The sequence below is a fragment of the Lathamus discolor genome, chromosome 6 (genome assembly GCF_037157495.1).
Source record: "Lathamus discolor isolate bLatDis1 chromosome 6, bLatDis1.hap1, whole genome shotgun sequence".
NCBI classification, from domain to species: Eukaryota; Metazoa; Chordata; class Aves; order Psittaciformes; family Psittacidae; genus Lathamus; species Lathamus discolor.
The window spans coordinates 85,760,096-85,771,158 of NC_088889.1; the positions used below are offsets into that span (position 1 = coordinate 85,760,096).

Here is an 11,063-nt window from a genome sequence, read left to right on the forward strand (position 1 = left end):
GCATTAAAAAATAAATAAACGACTACTTCACTGAATGTGGCCCTTGTTTCACTGCCCTTGACATAGGCTTAAAAACTCAAAACTGTTGTATTGACTTAAGATAAATGCTGCAAGACCATAAGCAATCCATTGTTCTTATGGTACCCAATAATCTAGTCTTTTTATTTAAATATGATAGTAAGTAATCCCAGAGCCAATGAAAGCATGGAACCAACTAGGTGCTACGTTCCACAAATACTATATTGCATAGGAGAGTTTAACTCCTTATCTGAAAAACAGTTGGCTGTGACCGCATTAACAATTATATTATCAGTTTTACTTGGCAACATTTATGTGTTAAAATGTATCATGAGTTTCACAGCTTAGTTCCAGAAATAGGCTGTGATCTGGATGACATCATAGCTCTCCGTAATACCCTTTTTTTGCTTTTCTTCCTTACACAAACACTTGTACTCCCAGTCCTCTACTGAACCCACTCAGGCTGTTAAGACAAAATGAGCTCTTCCCACCTTCAGCTCTATGGCATGTCAGAGAGGAGGGTTGAAAAGTTTACCAAAACAGCACGTTTTGCTCCTGGAGGACCGAAGTCTTCGTGGCTCTTCTATGGTAGAGCAGGAAAAAGACAGAGACCGTATTAAAACCATAAGCATTGTGCAATGAAGAGACACCAGAGGCTGTAGATGACTGAATGAGGCTGTCAGTTCCCTGCATGATGTAAAAGGGTAAGAATGTGTTACGATTGGGAGGTGTAACTCCCTTACTCAAACAGCATCCCTGGATGAGCTGTGCAGATAGCTTAGCCTGGAGCATGGAGGAGAGGTAGTACGGTGAAAGATTATGAAAAGCCAGGAGTGGGCAGAACTGAAAGTCTCCTTTCAGAAGCCTGACTGGGATTTTTAAATAGTAAGCAACTGGGTTCAAATGAAGCAGTAGAAAGTGGCATTGTGAAACTGCATTGCAAAATTCAATTAAGTGAACTTGCAGATAACTACGTAACTGTCTGTTGTGTTGGGGCAGGGAGTCTGGGTGCCATTTTGATGATTCGTGACCAAGTATTACAGTCTTTTCAATTTTTTTTCACAAACGTATATGAGGAAAAAAGAAACAATTCTGTATTTTTTTTTATAGCATTCAAAGAAGAGGATATAAGGCATTCTGCTTTCTGTATGTTAATCTTTTTCCTCAAAAAAAAAAAATGAAGAATGGAGTATAATTAAAGATATGTAATAAATTGCCATGGCCAACTCAGCATCTTCATCATCTAAGTCACAGACTATAACATTTCCCTATATTTTGAAGGTCCAGTTTCGTGGATCTCCACATACCTGAGTGCTATGTTCAAAATCTAGAAAAACATCCTGGAAGTTATAAACTGAGGCAAACAAACAAACAAAAAATAATCCATCACTGAATGTCTCGGGAATCATTCAGGAAAACTAAAACAACTAACCTACATTTTGAAACTGAGCGTTTGGACCACATTAAACTCTGGGGCAGTGTTAGCCGTTCCAGCTTTGATGTAATTTACTTTGGAAAAGAGTTAAGCAACAGTGAAGTTAAAGTAGTTCAGTCAGAAGCTGAAGGGAAGCTTTATAACGTACTTTAAGGTCTTCAGGGTTTTTTGGAAACTCCTGTGAGCTTCATGTAAACAGCTCTTCTGAATATTGGGGTGTTGTTATCAATTCCCACAGAGGTTTGGAAGTGACACAAAGCCCAAAATAAAGGTATAATTAAGACTTTCTTGCTGGGGTTATTTTTTTATTTATTTCCATTTCCTGCTTTTTGTCCCGCAAAAGCCAGAGGCAAAATCAAAAATAAATAAATAAAGGGGAGGAAAAAAAGAAGAAAAAAAAAAAGAAGAGGGAAATTGAAGAACAAACAAGATGGCAAAATAATGAAACTATTTTTCAATAAGCTGGGAATTTGCCTCAATATGCAGCTCTTGGAGGAGAGGCAGTTTCTATGAGCTGGCCAGATTCCCTGTTGCAGACATACGGACACCTGGAAGAAAAGACAGAAGAAAGTTTTATTCTTGCATAATCCTGACTTTTGTCTCTACTAAGGAAAGACTGAAAGATTACAGAACCTGTAAACTGAAGCTTTTACTGCTTAAATGATAAAGAGGTCTAAACCTGGGATCTTTACTCTCCCTACAAATGTAGGATAACTCCATTAACACTGATGGAGCTACAGTTAGTAAGTTGGTTTTGAGAGGGTAGTCCAGCTGGTGAAAATAAAATACACTGAGAATAACGCAGTGGAGATAGGGAGGAAAAAGAGGTGGAAATGCTATAAAGAAAACCTTTATTTGAATTGAATTCTTCTTGATCTTTAATGAATTGTTTCTTGTGGGAAGAAACTTAATGGGGAGAAAAATACTTGTTGAAGATTAAGAAGATATTTTCCATGGTCCCAGCCTCAAGGCTGAATGGGAACAGAGCTGGACTCACCCAAGAGAAAGTACGAGATTGAGGAACACTACAAAATCTAAAAGAGAAGAAAAATGCAAAGGTATGTTTCACTGAGACTAAGCAAGGAGGATTGGAAGCTAAATGTTGTTCATGTGTTCAGTTTTTTCCAAACCTAAGCTATGTAAAGCTTCTTAACCCTATGACAATTTTTCTGGTCTTTCTAAACTTCAATCAGTTAGTTATGTATTCTCTATCATGATTATTTATTTTAATCTAGTAAATGGAGGCTCGGACTAGGTGATGAGAGGGAGCTCTGGAACACTACAGCATCTTGTGGAGAGGTGATACAGAGTATGTTCAGTGGCATGATGTTGTGGGGGTCCAAGAGAGGCTGGGCAAGGGGAGGAGGCAGCACTTGATGCAGTTTATCCTGAGCTCTTTTTTTAGTATGAGATGACCTGAATTATGCCTAAATATTGGCAACTGTCCTCAGCTGCTTTACAGGGTTCTCTGGTGCTCTGGGCACTCTTGCTGGGGACATCTGTGGTGAAAAAGCAAAAGCAAAATAGCCGGCCTGCTTCATCAAATGTTCTCTGAGTTATGTGTGCTATTAAATGCATTTATTTTGTTAGTAATCTTTTGTTGCTGGTATCCAATGGGGCACCACACAGAAATCTCCCCTTATATAGGAGGTCTGGAAACAGACGTTCAGTCCTGCCTGTGACTTTAACAGTGGTTGAATTTCTAGAAAGAAGTGGGAGAGTGGGGAAATCTCAAGCCTTCTTAATACACCAAAAAGGAAGGAGGGTATTTCCTTCTCTTGCCTTGCAGTTTTTCTTTTAAATGGGGTAGCTCTATTCTGGGCAAAGTATGTGCTAATGTGTATGGAATTGCATCACTCAACTAGATTTCACCCACCACTTGTGACATTAATTTTTTAAGGGAAATGTGTTTTGCCAACAGGACTTACAGCAGTAATATTACCACTACTAATTTTCTTACTCCATAAGCTGCAACCACATCAACTTAAACAGCAAGGTAGCTGTTACAAGGAGGTATGTGATTATCTAAAGGCAATATAAAACAGTCATACACGTTGCAGGTGTTTTATTGGAGTACTTCTGAGGCGCTTTCTCGTTAGGGGTTGACACAGATATGGTTGTACATTTTAGAATTCATATTGGGTTAACAAACCTCTTAACGTGCTTGCCAGGAGGCATTAAAAATACTACCATCCCTCTCATAAAGCACTTGGATAGGCTGTATGTGTCAGGGTAAGTACAGTTCCTGGGGTGCTGTTTGTGTGCTCCTGCATCAGGATTTAGACTGCTCGTACGCTTTTATAAAGACCTGTAGAGCATGTTTCTTAAGTCACCACCAGCCTGTGTCACAAGTTCATCAGAGTACTCCTTAGCCTCTGGGATGACCAAGTCTCTGGCACTGGTAAGGATGAGGAATGCAACTACCTAAATGGCATCTTTGAACACTGGGCCTTGTTTCCCATATATGGCCTAGGAAGAAAACAGAATCTACTGGAAAAAGGTAATTCTCTTTGAAGTTAGAAACAAATATTTTTATGATATCTCCCACAAAGGAAGGTGAAGACAAAAATACTGAATGATCTACAACACCAAATAATGGGACTTCTTAAGGTATCTTCTTCCCACTGGCACACTGGTAACAGGTATTGTGGGAACTGGTAGGACTTTAAGTCCATAGGTCTAGAATTAATTTGGCCACAAAATAGAGCTGAACCTATTCATAATCTGACTCTAGTGAAAAAGGAGGAAGTGGAGCAAAATGAGATGTGTCCCCTCTCAGGAGGACCTGTCACACTTGGCTAAACTTGATGGTCTTACTAAATCGCTATTTTGAATAGAAACATGGCGGTGGACATTGATGCAGAAGAGCAAAAAGGATGTTTCTGGCCACCTAGTCACCAAGGTTTGCTTCACTCCATGTCACTAGTGTAGTAGGGCACCCCTGGACCATAGATCCTTCCCATACTGGATGGCGTCTTCATACCAGAAGCAGAGCTGTAGGGGACAAGTAGCAGCGCTCACGATCTGTCATGAACATCGCATTTATGCAGTCACATACATCCTGTCCTTGGATGTCGCAAGTCAATGTGTGTCAAGAAAATGCATTTGTCAAACGTACCTGCTGACTTTTCTGAACACGTTGCACAGATGCTCACCTCTCCTGTCTAAAAAAAGGATTGTGTTGCAGCCAGGATTGCTATAAGAGCTCAGGAACAAATAAATGTGTGGCTCACCTCCAAGGGGTTTTCCCACTTGTTTCCTCACAATTGACAAAGAAGCCAGTGTTGTTTAAGAGGAAGGCAGGATGACAAATCCGTGCATGTGCTCTACTTTGTAGCTGTCTGAGCCTGCTGCTGCAGAGTTTTCTTAGAATGACAGCATTATTATATATTTCCTGGCAGAGACAATCTAAACTGATGCCCATTTTCTTCGTTCTGTCCTGGAAACTGCAACCCAGGATGTATTAAAACAGGAAATACCATCTAAAATGTTGAAAAAGCTGGTTGACAAGAAAAAAAATAAAAAAAATCGAATCTTACCAGTAGACAGATTTCTGTTGTAGTTTCATAAGTGGACGTAAAACTGAAATAATCTCAGCAGAGTAATTGTGTACTGATACGACATGTTGTATCCCAAATTATTTCATTCAGTGACATTCCTTGGGACATCTACCAGCATGAAATAGTTGAGTGAAGATTGATCTTACAGCAGTTTGAAATACATATCCAGCAGTGGAAACCTTAGCCAACTGGAAAAAAAAAACACAGACAGGTGCTCATCAAACATTCACAGCATGGTCTTGATCTTTGTCAGGATTTTCCTAATAACTAATGACAAATTAACCTAGTCCATCTCATTGGGAAACCTGCAGGGCTTTCATGCAGAGGAAACCAAGCTCCATCAGAGAGGGATCTCATGCAGTTTGTCACAGCCAGAAGAACTTCTCTGCTTCATTAGCTGCTCTTGTGTGTCTGAAATTTCCCATGTCTAGGGAGTCAGGCTTGAAAGTTAATCTGGAAAGGCTACAAGGATTTTGCTGTGGAAGCTGCTACTGTGAAGTTATGATCTGATAAGAGGGAGAGACAAACCAGAGTTGGCTAACAGCTCTCTTACTCCTCCTGGTTCTGCCACTTACCTTTGGCTGCCCTTCTCCCAGACTGTGTGTTAGGATGGAGAATATGGATTTGCAGTTGCACAGAAACTCCTTGCAACCTCTGACATGATTACCATCTTCTCATATCTTAGAAGCCTACTTAAATTACAATAAAACACTGCAAAAGTACCCCCTCCTTCCTCCTGTTTCCTGTCATTAGAACTACACTCTCATAGCAACTGAGGGGTTATTAGCTACCCGCATGTCAAGCAATTCCTAATGGAAAATTCATGGGTGAATGAGAAACAGCAGTGCTGAAAGAGCTAGAGTTTGCACCTTGAAATGCAAACCTAGAAGGTGTGATGGCATCATCATTGAATTTTGATGGCGAAGAGTGGAGTATGTCCTTGGAAGTTTCTGTGGAACAGAGCCGCTGAGACATAGTCATGGGTAACATGCTTTAGGTGATCCTGCTTGAGCAGGTGGGTTGCGCATGATGATGTCCAGAGGTCCCTTCCAACCTTAAACATTCTGTGATGTTGTGAACCTACTGATGAACTTTGTTTTATCCAATCTATATAATATCTCACTCCCTTAGATACCCATTTTATATGTTAGAAGTAAAAAGAACTCACATGTCTTCTGCTGAGACTTGCCTCACATACATCTTGTGCTGAGACACACCAGTAAATCTGATGTCACTCCTCATTTGGCCCATATCGTTGGTTTGAGGGAGAGGGTTTGAGGGGAGATGAGAGACTGGGGACTGGAATACCTTTTCTATTTTGCTTCCTGGGGTTAAATATCTTATATAGTTTTCTCTAATTTTAAACTGGCATTTTTCCCATCCACACACTGGGTGGTAACATGGCCCCGCTGAATTCCAACTCCTTCTTGGGCTCAGTGGAGCCAGAATTTCAGCCAGCGACTTCTGTCACTTTGCCCTAGGTCAGCTCTAACATCTAGGTCCTTTAAAAATGACATGTTGGTCCCCTGAAGCTCCTCTTCCCACTGAAATAACTGATTAGGAAGATCTAGTCTTTGGCGCTTGGAAAACTTCTATCTGTATTCAGAGGGATGTATATTCTAATGACTGAAGATTTTGTTAGATGATCTGAGTTATGACTCACTCGATGTCATTTCCACTACGGAGTTCTCTAACTCCTTGATTAAAAATGTCTTATCTGTAGGCATCTAGTCACCATCTGAAGACTTTAGGAGACAGACAGATAAAAAACACTCCTTCATCCCTTTGCTGTAATTTCTTTCTTAGACTCTGCTCTGTTATGTCCTCTTTACAACCTGTCAGTACGTACAGTAATGGGAGAATATAAAATATATGGAGAGCTTGTTAATCTAGAACCAAAATTAATTATATCCCTCAAAATTAGAGGCATATGAAATTTCTCAGTACAAATTAGAATGTTTTTAATTTGGGAAGAGAATGTCAATAGGGTCTATTTAGAAAATAAACAAATGTGTTTGTTTTCACATTGCTGAGATTTTGACTTTGTTTTGCAGTTATCAAAACATGTCAACCAGCTCAGAGACTAATGAGAATTCCACCCACCAAAACCAAATTATGTTTATAATGAGTAGAAATGGTTGAAAATTCTGAATTTTGAGTGCTTGATTAAAGCATGTTGATTACTTACTTTTTCAAAAGGGAAAGAACAGATTCTGATGTAAATATTGTCAAAGGCTCTTTTCCATATCAATTTTTTTTTTGTAATTAATAAAATATTGGTTCGTATTATTCATTTTTTAAATAAAGAGGCCTTCATAAAACCTGTGGTTCATCCTAAGATATAGTTTATACACATATAACACTCAGGGAATGAAAGCCATTAATCAGACAGTCTAGCTTATAACTATAAAAAAGAGTTTACCTTTGCAATAATGCTTTGTCTTCATTAGAGAAAAAACTGAAGCTAATTTATAAATCAAACTAGTCACTGAAATAAGAAATCCATGGAGACAACAAAAAACTTTTACTTCGAGATGAGCTAGTTGCAGCTAGTACACCTATTCAGTCTCCACTAGCAGTTGAATATTTTGAAGTAAAAACTTTTTTTCCTCCTGTTAAAATATATGCTAAGATCAGGAGGAAGATACAGAGAGAGGTCAGCAAGGATCAATCTTTAAGAGCAACAGCTTGCTCATTAGTGAATGCAATAGACTTATTACCACAGAAAGAATAAAATCTAGTGATTGTATCTAAGAAGTATGAATGTTTTCCTTGTCAAATGTCATTCTCTTTAGAATTTGGCAAAAGTAACTTAATGTAACATTTTTTCATGTGAAATTCAGCTGGGCTGTGACTTTGTAATCTTTTTCTCATGACGGTAGTATAATTTGACATATCAACTGTATATTTATAATGGAAATAAACTTCATTATGACTCCCCAAAGGGATCTGATCTAAATCTCACCGAAAGAAAAATGGAAAGACTCCCATTGACTTCTCTGATCTTCGGTCAAACTATTGTAGCTATACAGTTCTCTTGCTTTCCCCCTTTATGCTTTGCACCCTGAAACCACATATATTATAAATCTGTTTGCTCAAGTCATCTCTTGTTTTGTTCCCATTGTTTTACAGCATGTTATAGGAGCACTTGCAATGTAAAGCTGAACAATTACCATATTTTTGCAGTGTTATTATCTTGGCAGCAGAGAGTACAAGTATGACAATGTTATAATCTCAAGCTTACATTAGGTCGCATAGAGCAAATTTTGCAGGAAGGTAACTCTGCTGACTCCTATATCATTACAATCAGTTACAGGGGAGCAGAATTTGGCCCCATTTCTGCAAAATAACTGTGGCTTTCCTTAGCAGTCTGATCATGTCATAATTCACTTTAATGCTCATGTATACTAGCCCAAGGGCTTATATAATTATTAAACCTGTCTCATCATGAAAGATGGATAAATCACACCTGAATACAAGAGTAGGAACTTGTTGTTTTGTTTAGATTTTAAACATTTTAAAATCATTATTAAATGAGCAAATTACGCATGCCCTGCAGTAGAGGATACTTCTCACTGTTACTGCAATGGATTTTGAAGAGTAGAATTTTATTAGAAGGAAACATTGATTAACAGGGTTGTGATGAGTTTATCTGAACATAAGTCAAGGAGTAAAAAACAAAGATAAACTTGTTGGACATAAACTACCATGCAGTTGGATATTAGGATATTTCACAAATCAATATATCAATATATCAATATATCATCACCACAAGATATATTCATGAGGGACTCTAATTATGCAAGCATCTGTCAGGAGTATTATTTACAGAAAGGTTTCTGAATAACCCAGACAATCATTTCTAGTTAAGAGAAAGTCCCAGAAGGTGGGTCTCCCCTGACTGAAGAAGCAGAGGTTTCCACTTTAGCTGGGTCTGCAATACACAAGGAAGTAACAAAAAAATCAAATATTCTAGGAAAGCAAATGTCAGGGAGACAAAGCTATCTAGATTCATAAACCCTAAGGAAGTGAGCAAAAAGGATCACTTTAACTTCCATAGCCTTATATCAAGGTCTTCTGAGGTATGCAAATGGAAGCGTTAAAACCATGTAGTGTGGTAGAATAAAGAGATCTTGCAGACATGGGATGATACAATATTTCTTATTAAGCAAGTATGCCATGCTGCAGGAAAAGCGTTCAGAAGTATTGAGGAAGCTGCTTCCAATCACTCCACACTTAAGAGTTAATTGCACAGCTCCCTCCCTACATCAGTTACGGGTACAATCAGATCCTTGTTGTTAGCAGGTATATATTTAACTTTTTGATCCTTTTCTGATTTATTTAATACTTGTGCAGATAATTCTTATAAACACCATGAGAATTTTTTGTTGTAGGAACAGTAAGGAATAGGAACATGGGTATGTAAAAGGCAATTTTTTTCTTTTCCTTATATTTTATTTTAATGATATTAGTTTTCTTTCTTCTACAGCCAAATCAGCGGCATTTGTAATAAGATAGATACTAAATTCCTGCATTATTCAGGGCCAGTTCCACTTCTCTGGTCACTGTTACAGCCAACTAACCGTATAGTTACAGCATTCTCCCTCTTCATAATGAACACATGATAATTAGATCAGTTTAACCTGCTGAGAGAAAAAGGACAAGACAAGGGCTGAATGTTAACATCCTGCCTTCTCTGTCTCAGGAAAAAAACAAGTTTTGAGCTGCCATGTCCACTCACGCAAATTCTGCTACTCACTTGCTTTGACACCAGCTGCCACTGGCACTGTTTCAGATAGAACCGAGATCTACAGCTTTTCTTTTCCACTCACCATGATGGTAGATGCCATACGCAAAAGACTTTGGGATTTATGGCTATTATAAAAGTCCTCCTCTTTTGTAAGACTTGTGCAAGCAGAAGCGCATAAAAGCTGAGGAGGCCACAACCTTTCCACTACTTACTGTGCTGATTCAGCTATTCGTGTAAGTCATGCTCTTCTATTTGTCTTTTCTGATTCTAGGGAAGACCTATCCTTGTGACAATGGCAATATGAGGAACTGGTACCTCCATTCTGAGATCCCTACTACTCTAGTGAGATTTATCTGGCATTTTCTTTGAATGCCACCCTGAATTATACTCCAGGGGAACAAAACATGGCTCAGTCCTGTCGTCTGATAAATCTTTTTCTGTCATTATACTCACTTGCCATGGTTGGCCAACCTTAATCCTTACCTTTTGTCAGAAGTTAGATCTTTTGGAGTGAAATCTTCAAGTGTACCTTATGAGGTAAGCCCAAGATCATTTGGATTTGTAGGAAAGCAATGGGAAATTTCAGTCTGAAGATCAGCAGAGATTCCGCCCATAAAGTTGTGAGGATGGCAGAGAGTTATTTGTCCCACTGAAGTGTTTAAATCAAGTTTGCAAAATCACGGTTGTCGACTGTGGATCATGCAAGTATTAAAGGAAAGTATGGATTGAAGAGAGAAATCCAGTTAGATAATGTATCCTTTGTGCAGCGAGGTTATATATTTAACAGATCTCTACTGAGTTACTTAATAACATACCAGATGCCAGAGACTTTACAGAAAAACGGAATTACTTAGAATTTTAATGTTAAAATGTTAGCAGCCTCCTGGCTGACCATACATAGCTAGCACATGAGATGTTACTTCTGCCACAATAGTTCAAGTTTTGTGTTCTCTCTTTTCAATGTTTTTATTGTGGATCTGTGTAATTGTTCCATCTCTGTTTGCCATGCAATAAAGAGACATTCATATTCCATGAAATCACAAGCCAAGGACAAAGCCATGCCATTTCGCTCCAGCTGTAAATAGGGGAGCTTTTAGTGAACCTCCCCTTCTCGATCATCAAGTTTTGTGCTCTATAGGGATTGTGACTGAAGCTGAGGAGGACAAAAATTGTTTCCTCAGCACTAATCACATTAAGAATTTCAAGCCTGGATGCCAGGAGGGTGATGAATAAGAGCTAAACCACCTTGATGGATCTTGAAGTTCGCTGGAATTTCCCTTGCCTTGAAAACGGAGCCCAG

The 11,063-nt window shown here is 38.7% G+C and overlaps 1 long non-coding RNA gene across 1 annotated transcript; it reads right to left on the bottom strand.

The window, feature by feature from the left end:
* Positions 1-1,840: 1,840 nt before the first annotated feature.
* Positions 1,841-10,497, bottom strand: LOC136017844 (uncharacterized). The gene is made up of 3 exons (XR_010614112.1): positions 10,247-10,497; positions 4,993-5,201; positions 1,841-2,001 (listed from the first exon to the last, which is right to left on the bottom strand). It is a non-coding gene; the product is annotated as an uncharacterized LOC136017844 (long non-coding RNA).
* Positions 10,498-11,063: the final 566 nt, after the last annotated feature.